At 42.1% G+C, this 9617-nt stretch overlaps 1 pseudogene; it reads right to left on the bottom strand.

Annotated features, from left to right (window-relative positions):
* Positions 1 to 1613: 1613 nt before the first annotated feature.
* LOC146698667 (histone H1 pseudogene) lies at positions 1614 to 2937 on the bottom strand (annotated as a pseudogene).
* Between the last annotated feature and the right edge of the window lie 6680 nt (positions 2938 to 9617).

Genomic DNA, 9617 nt, shown 5'->3' with positions numbered 1-9617 from the left:
GCATTCTCAAAGAAAACAAACATTAGCAATACACATTACTGTGGTCAGACATAGGTCAGACACAGGTTCCAGAGGTGCCATAAAAACACCATAAAGTTAGCCATCTCTAGCTGTGGAAAGAATGTCATTCACATATAAACCCAGAAATCCTGTAGTGGGAAAGAACATCAACCAGTTGTCCTGGTATAAATCGCATCATCAATTCACATGAAGAACTGGCATGCTGTAAGAAAAAAAATGCAAATATTAGCGCTGCGCAGATGTATACAATTTCTCACAGTGATCTCTGAGCAACACAAAATAGGGAATAGCACCCTTAGTAAATGCACAGACACAGAAAGCGGCATTTCACAGGTTAAATCATCATGCACCCTCGAATGTTGGTGTCATCTTACTGCTCCTGTAACAAAAAACACATATAGATTCATCCACCCTTTTGTCCTGTCTAGGTGGAGATTAACTTTGAGTCGTGATCAAGTCTCGTCAGCTTTTACCAGTCGGTCAGTCAGTTTGTTTTTATTTTATTTCCATTCATACATTCATTCATTCTTTCTTTGTTTCTTTGTTTGTTTCTTTGTTTGCTGATAGTGGAACCTGTCGTCGCATTTTAGTTTCCACTCGCAGCAAAATGACATCATTTCAAAAAAAGAAAAAGAACTTTAGATAGGATTACATCGCTGAATCCAGTTTTAGGCTGGGACACTTATAATAAGTGGCCTTCTCCAGAACCCAATTTAATGTGGAGAAAACTCACTTGACACAATTTTCTCGACGACGTGTAGCATTTTTAATTCCCGACGTGCGGATCTGCTTAAAGAAAAGAAATAGACAAACAAAATCAGTGTCTGTTCAAAAGATAAAAAATGGAAAATAACAGATTATCAAACAAAACTCTCAGTGCACTGTAAAAGTATCAAAATAAAAAGGCCTTGTTAAGTCATGACACAAACTCCTCATCTCAGGAGGGTAAATCATACCATTAGCATGGTTCATCATACCATCATACTAATCGGCAGGCTCGACTTCACAACAAAAGAAAAATCATCAGCTAGATTCACTCCAAATCAACCATCAGCTGCACAACACACAACATAACCCTAATGTCATATTAGCTATGAGTTTAATCACCAGGTCTGTGCTCTTCACTCATTTAGGCAACAGATCTATTTTATTCAATTTTCCTTTTTCCTTCATCATAAAACATGTAACATGTTGCCATGCACTTCACAAAATAAGTTTGTTCTGACGTATTCAGAGTTGTGTATCTAAATACAGGATTCACTCGCACATCAAAGCAGGAAACTCAGTGTTTTAGAGTTTCCACTTAACACAACAACTCCAACACATCTCATTCACTCGTGCTAGAATTCAATCACCTTTCATTAATCTAAAACCGATCAACTAATTTGCATATCAGCTATTAACCCACTAAGTTGACAGGACGACAGGAAAGCATGTTCAAAATAGTATCACAAAAGACAATTACCCTCATACAGTAAATTACTTGTGCTGCATTAATCAAGCAGGAAGCTTCTCCCAATTTACCATTTTAACACTAAATTTATTGTCTGATCTCTGGTTTATCAAACCAGGATTTTTTTTTTCCCACAAAAGTTAAATTGTTGTCCTGCAACTTGGAGAGTCAATTTTTTTCTTTAGGATAAATTCAGTATTTGATAACAAGTGTCTGCTAAATTGACACTATTGTAACACTGATGAAAGATAACAAGCTAATTTTCATTGCATGGGTTTGTGTTATTAGGCAGGTCTAATGCATGTCTGTGGAGCTGCATCTCCAGCAGAGCATGTTCTTAAAGCTGCCTTTCCTACACATTTCTCTGCTATTATTTAATCATTTCTTAACTAATGTGCTATGAGTCTTCATGAGTCATTTTGTGTTTGGAATTGTTAGTAGGGTTAATGCATGTTCTGCTTGTGTGTGTGTGATTTTGTATATGTTTCTATTTTCGCAATGTTTCAGACTCCGTCTCAATTTTCCAACTTAAGCAGTCAGTTTTCTTTTCCCCAGGTTTGCTAACCCAAATTTTGATTTCCCACATTAAATAATTCCTATGTGTTCTCACCTAGTCTTCTCACTCTGTTGTCCTCTCACTCTTTTGTCCTCTCCCTCTTCAACAGTCCCGGCAGTTCTCCTTCAGCTTTGTCCTGTCTAGTAGCTGAAGTGCTGCTGCTGCCTTCTTGGGCGACTTCTTAGCAGCTGCTGCCGGTTTCTTGGCTTTGGCCGCGGCGGGCTTCTTGGCTTTGCTCTCAGTAGCCTTGTTCATCTTGAAGGATCCGGAGGTCCTGGTGCCCTTGGTCTGCACCAGAGTGCCCTTCGCCACCAGGCTCTTGATGGCGGTCTTGACACGGGCCTTGTTCTTGTCCACATCGTAGCCTCCGGCAGCCAGAGCCTTCTTGAGAGCGGCCACAGACAGGCCGTTGCGCTCCTTGGAAGCGGCCACGGCTTTCACAATCAGCTCGCCCACGCTGAGGCCGACCTTCTTGGGCTTGGAAGTCATCGTCTTCTTCTTCTTGGCCTGAACCTCGGCGCAGGGCGTGTTTATGATGGAGCCTTTCCCACCACAGCGCTGGCACGTTGAACGCATCATGAAGGGTCCATTTCTTTCATGTCGCTAGCCGCATGTGGCTTGCCCGAGTCACTCAGTCCTTTTTGAGCATTTCAACATGCTGCCGCCGCAGACCCTGGCCTCAGATCCAGCAAGTTTAGCGCGCTGATCTCCAAAAAAGTCCCGAAGGCCAGAAAGACATCAAATAAGTGTCTCGTGCTGAGAACTCAAACAAAAACTCCTCTTCACGCTGCCATCTTGCTCGCCCCTCCGTGAAATTCAACCAATCAGACAGGAAGATGGGTTTGCTTTCTTCTTCTGCTGCTGTTTATCCACATTGCTGCTGCTTTGCTGGGACTTTTTGTGCTCAGGACTTTGCTGCTGTCTCTTTATCATGTTATTGCTTTGGAGCTGCATTCCTTATCTTCAGGGAGGAGTGAGCTCGCTTGTGAGGTTGAGAAACACATGGCACTGTAAATAAGTCAGCCAGAAACTTGGCCTGCATGTTTCCAATGATGTTAAACTATAACTTTCTTCCGACTGTTGCATGTGGAAAATTGATACAGGTCTGCTTTTCACCTGAAAGTGACAAACTAAAACATGTTCATTATTATCATCACTGCTTAATCAACACACATCTCTCTCTCTCTCTCTCTCTCTCTCTGTCTGTGTGAACAATCCTTTCTTAAAAGCAGAAAATGACATTGTAGTTGTTTTTCGGCTGATCAACACAAAACCTTTTTCCTATGATTATTTCTCTTCGTCTACAATGTAGTAATTTGTCTCTTTTTCACTCTTTTTTTTTTTTTTCACAATAGCTGGTGGTCTGCAAAATCACTGCTCTCACTCACAATCAGAGGCAATTACTTTTGCACAGTGCACAAAAACACTGTGATGTCAGACACATTCACACTCACTTTTTCATCTGCATAAATAAACCATATGGCTGGAGATATGTGCCACGTTTATTTAATTATTTTCAACCCAACAAAACAAATAAACAAAAACATGATGCTGATGCTACACACACACACACGAGTCAAGGTGCAGAAAAACTGCTCATGGAAACGCTGCACACTCTCTGTTTCCCTCTCTTTGAGTAGTTCTCAGACAGCTCTTGATCTGATAATGTGTAGCTTGCTCATCAGCTCAAAAAACAAAAACAAAACTGCAACGCAACATCACACAGTAGTTGCATGCTCTGCCCACAGTGGCAAAGTCTTACACTTACATATTCAACACAGCTTCTCCATCATGTATTTTTAGATGTTTCATACAGGGTTGAGCATATTAGTTGTTTTCACAGATGTGCTCTATATCTCAACAATGGCTCATAATAAGACAACAGTCTTCCACACAGGTCAAGTGCCTCTATGCACTTCATGAGTTTAAATATTTATCTATATCACTTCACCTCACATGTCATTGTACTGAATTTAAGCAACCACAAGCTTAATGTAGATTACTTTTAACAACTATCCACCTCAATTAAATCTATGGTCTGGCACACAGGCTGCTGTCGATCAGGGCAAGCTAAAGAATAAACATTGTGTCAGCAAGGGGTGGGGGGAAAGCCATTCACCAGAGCATATCTTAAGTGCTGCTGATGTGGGCTGGCCTTCTCCACAGCTCTCCAAGGCTGGTGTGTTTTCTGAAAACTTCTAACATTTGAATCTCTTCCATTTATAAGCCTGCGATTAACCGCACGGCTCAGGTCCGCGTGACCGCGCTCGCGTGCACCCGCGCAGCTGTGGAGCCGTCGCTCTCTCTCTTTTTTACATAAATACTTTGTGCTGCCAGGAGCAAAGTCCAGCACAAACGTCTGTCTCCCTCCGACTCACTCTTGGTTGCTTAGAAACCCGTGATAACAACAACAGTCGGTGTCACAGACCACATGTTCTGCTCCGCACACACAACAACAACAACAACGACGACGACAATGACAACAACACAAAATAGGCCTACTGTCCAGCACAATCTGGACCCCGCGGAACTTCTCAACACCCCACTGAGCGGTGGAGAACTCACTACAGTACCCCACACAGCGGTCTGTATTTCGCCCCACTAAGACGGCGAACCAAAAAAAGTTCGAACTGCGCAACTCTGCGACTTAATGCTTCTGTACACTTAGACGGCGAATTTTAGCCCCACTAAGCGGCCACGGACAACGCCCCACTGAGCGGCGAAGACGTAATTTTAGCCCCACTAAGCGGCCACGGACAACGCCCCACTGAGCGGCGAAGACGTACAGTTATAGAGTTGGACTCTAAACTTACTCGGTGTTGCTTAGCGTGTAATATCAGCCTCGAATCCCGCCAATCGCCATTCATCGAGGAGAAAAGACATACAGCGAATCCACAGGAACTTCCTGGCTGACGTCAGTCTTTTCAGCGTGCCTCTCCTCCCCTCGGTGAATGCGATTCCAGGGCTCCGGCATCGAAGGACCAATTAATGTTAGGTTTGTAGCATAAACCTATTCGCTGGAACGTTAAGACAATATAATTACACTGCAAGCAAGACGCAAGTAGGCAAACTTCTTCATATTTACTCATGCATGAGGGAGACCTGGCTGGAGCCAAGTGTCGTTCCACCACTTGACCTCCATCAGACTCTCAGCCAGGCTCCCCATAGCACTCCTTTTAATGTGGTTACATGAATATGCATAGGTTCACTAACATGTGACGTCTATATACACACAAAGAGTACCTTGCCTGTGTGTGTGTGTGTGTGTGTGTGTGTGTGTGTGTGTGTGTGTGTGTGTGTGTGTGTGTGGTGTACTGCTGATCAAAGGGTCATAAAAGCACACAAGCAAACATCCTTGGTTAGGAAGAGGGTAGACTAGACCCCCCCCCCCGGTGAGGAAGTCCAGCAGTTCATCTAAACAGAAAAGCACTTAGACTAGAACAAACGTAGCTACGGTAATCCTACCATAAAACAATAAGGCAAGATGCGAACTTTTCCCATGCCCCCAAAATGCAGGTGTGCATTCCAGTGTGGAATACACACCAAGCCTCTGTAGCCTGTTAACGATCACACAACTTATCACTACACAATTGATTATACACTTCTAAGCATCTATGGTTAAATATTTCTAAGCATAAATGACAATCAACAATACAAAACCTATCAGACATACACACAGATATACATGATTTAGATAAATATATTTGATTTATATTTCTAAAAATATCTCATAAGATTTGAACAATATACTAGAGTCCCACACACCCATGTAAATAAAAATGGAAACAGCCTAGGTGTTTTAAAAGTGAAGTCAATCAGCAGAGCTGTCACTAACTAACAAATATGAGAGTATCAGTCTGATCCACTCCTCACTTAAAGCATCTTGGCTGGTTATCCCAGCCAAGATGGCTTTGCTTAAAAAGGTGAGTTCACAAAATAATTGGTGGCATAAGGTCCTACCTGGATGCTAAGAATGAGATTCTATCGACATTATACAGGCTTCAGCTGAAGCTGCAGCAAGAGTACTGTCAATGTCTAGAAAGTAGACCATATTAATCCCTCATAGTATCATAGTGACCTTTTTGATAAAGCTTATAGTTAGAGCTGGATGAGGTAACCCTGAATCCTCCCTTAGTTATGCTGCACTAGGCTTAGACTGCTGGTGGCTTCCCATGATGCACTGAGCATTTCTTCTTCACTCAACTCTTCATGAGATTCCTCTTCATTGGGTTTATAAATCACTATTCAATTTAACTATTAAAAGCTGATTTAAAACTCTCTCTCTGCCTTGACTCTCTTCCTGCTCTCTCTCTCTTCTCACCCCCTCCACTCTCAGAAGATGTCTGCTTCTTCCTGAGCCAGAATCTGCAGTTTCTTCCTCTTAAAAGGGTTTTTTCCTTCCCACTGTTGCCAAGTGCTTTCTCATAGCGGGTTGTCTCCTTGTTGGGGGTTGTTTCTCATTCTGTAAGATCTTTACCCTATAATATAAAGGACCTTGTGGTGACAGTTGTGATTTACTGCTATATAAATGAAATGAAATTGAATTGAAATCGAATGAGTACCAGTTTACTGCTGGCTATTCCTAGCCTCCAATTAGCTGACTGTCTCCACCTTCACCAAGAACACTCTCACCCCTAAGGGTTTGGAGTCACCAGCTTGAGACATGCCTCATATACAATGAGGGCTGACACACACACACACACACACACACACACACACACACACACACACACACACACGCACAAAGTCAAATAAGACCCACAGAGAGAAAAAGTGAACTGGGACTTACAAGTGGGTCTGGGTCTTCACTGTGGGTATAATATGCAGAGGGTTTACAAGTAGCCCAGTTATGTCAGTTATGTCAGTGGAAGTCGTATCAGAGGAGGAAGCAATGCACAAGTCCCCTGTGGCATCATTAAAAACCCCATCACTTCTCCCTTCATCCCAATTCATACAAACAGCCTGAAAATAGGTCAATCAGCAACCTCTGCTCTCATACCCCCCTTCTCTCTCACACGCACATATGCAGCACAGGCAAGTCCCCTGAATGCAGGCTGAGCGAAGTGTGGGAGGCCAGCGTTACCATGGAGCCGATATTGTACCAGTCCACTTCTGTGGTGACAATGGCATTGCCTTGCTTCACTGCTTCTACCTGCACATCAACCTGAACAACGATCATCATGGTTTACAGACATGCAGACATCATTTTTACTTCCTCGCCACAGGTTTATCACACATTCAGGACAAGAAAAAAGACAACTCATGCATAGCAGCCTGCCGCCTAGAGAATAAAGCATTTCAACTTTGCCAGTTCTTTCTAAGAACAATAATCCCCTTTTTAAGTGCCTGACTGAAAATATATATGCAGTCCACATTACTGTATAAATTTCTCTTTGGGTACCGGCCAGTCTTCTTATTTGTACATAAAACATTAATAGACTTTGAAAATAAAATCACTGTTGTATAGTCAGGGTGTGTTAGTCAGATTTTAATGTAGAGGAAGCTAAAGCTTGAATGGACCAGGCAGACATTTAAGAGCCCGTAATCTGATCTGAAATACCAACAAAACAACTCATTAATAATTCAAACACATTACTCCTAAGATTGAATGTGTATTATAGAACCTGGTGATCTAGTTATATTTGTAATGGATTTAGTGTGAGAAAGGTTAATTGAAAAGAAAAGGCTGGACGTATATTGCTCTTAAGTAATATATTTTATGCAGCAAGCATGAAAAAATAATGCTCATACAGGTGTCTATGAAATGAGGGCTTGAGAGTAAGTAGGTGAGGGATGGCGATGTGCTTCCACAACTCTTTCTTTGGCTTACTCGGGCCAATCTGATGACCAAACACACCCGCCACTAATGTAAGATGTTAAAGTGCTGAGGTAACTAAGAGATGTGGAGGTGTTGGGCAGATGCTGAGTCAGAGAAAAAAAGCAGGCTGGGCTAACACAGATGAGTTCAAAGGTTCACAGGAAGAACACAAAGGCAGTATGGCGCATAAAGATGGGAAAATGGTTGGTATGAATATATAATCTCAATAAGTGAATTTGTGACCACTAAAAAGAAAACATTACAGGATCTATTTACTCATGCCAGTGGCAGTGCCTAATCTAGAAATGGCTCCATCCAATTCAGCGAAAAAGCATTGATGTCGGTGCCAAAAGAGCTGGCTTGAGCAGAGCGCTGACTAATTGCTGGGCCCAAAGTTGGAACCGCTGACGTCACTGGCTATGAGAGGGGCTAATGTAAAAAGATTCACAGATGATTTGCGCACGAAGCATCAGATTCGGTCGAGCATGATTTTCTTCAAACAAATTATCCCTAACTTTGTCTTCATCTTCAAATTAGCCAGCATTTGCACTGTGTAAGTGGGAAAGTGTTATATAGTGAGAAAAAGAGCCACAAAGAAAGGTGTCACTATGAGACAAGAGCTAAGTGCGTATTTCGCTTTTGTTTATACAGCTTTATTTGAATTTGTATCTGTGCATTTGTGCGTGTATCTGTGTGTCATTCATCTTCTCTGAGGTGGTGTTTTAATGTTTAACTGTATCAACTTTCTGAACTGCAGTCTTGCCCAGCTTCTTTCGCAGCTATTGCAGTATTTTTCCTTTGATCATCACCACAGCAACATCACTGTCCAGGCTCAGAGTAAAGGCTCCCCGCATCTACCTGCTCACACATTTAGACACATACACGCATGCAACAAACACACTGGCTGTGAAGTCAATACTGCCTCTACTAGTAAATATGCAAAGCACACATGTGCACTGTGTAATATATTTTCCTGTGGTTATCAGGTAAACACCTGGATGGAGCATGAAAATGATCTGCACATGAGTCTGCACATCAGCCCTTTGCAGTCACCTGAAGGGCACTAATGTCATGAAAAGTAGTAGTAATTCAACAGTATGTGCACATATATGTCCTTTCTCACATAAATCCATATGATGTGTGTTTCTGACCTGCAGAGGCTCCCAGTACAGAACAGCTTATCTCTAAGAAGCTGGAGATAACAGATTCGGCCATAAGTCTCCTGCTGACAGAACCTGGTGATATTTGACCCGACTCTAAAATGATGACATTACATTTGACAGGTATACCAGTACAGCATGGACCAGTCCAGACCTCCAGCAACTTTTCCACTTACAAAGCTCCATGTCGTGCACACTCATTAGTCATCTTCGCTGATACAGAAGTGTAGTGTTAGGTGACCGTTTTTTATTCTTAATGAGGCAGCTGGTGTTCATTATGCAGAAGCAGCAGTAGAATCAGTTAGGATGGAGAAAAAAGACATGAATAAACTAACATATTCATGAATAGAGCATAGTATATATATATGTGTGTGTGTGTGTGTCTGTGTGTATATATATGCTTGGTTAATGCTGGGTACGTAAGCCAAGCACATTCTTGTAAAAGACCACTATTACAGTCTAGGTGAGTCAAACAGACTCCTTTAAACTACTAAAAACCCAGATGACACCTGATATACTCAACATTATAGTGATATAGTGATTTTGTAAAGTTACATACCACCTACTAAGCACACACAAGGCTTGGAACCTTAAATTGGTTTTCAGATG

This window comes from Copadichromis virginalis, linkage group LG11, assembly GCF_057382275.1.
Source record: "Copadichromis virginalis isolate Kocher_CV1m ecotype Utaka linkage group LG11, C_Virginalis_male_GT1.1, whole genome shotgun sequence".
NCBI lineage: Eukaryota > Metazoa > Chordata > Actinopteri > Cichliformes > Cichlidae > Copadichromis > Copadichromis virginalis.
This window is presented reverse-complemented; position numbering and strand designations above follow the sequence as displayed.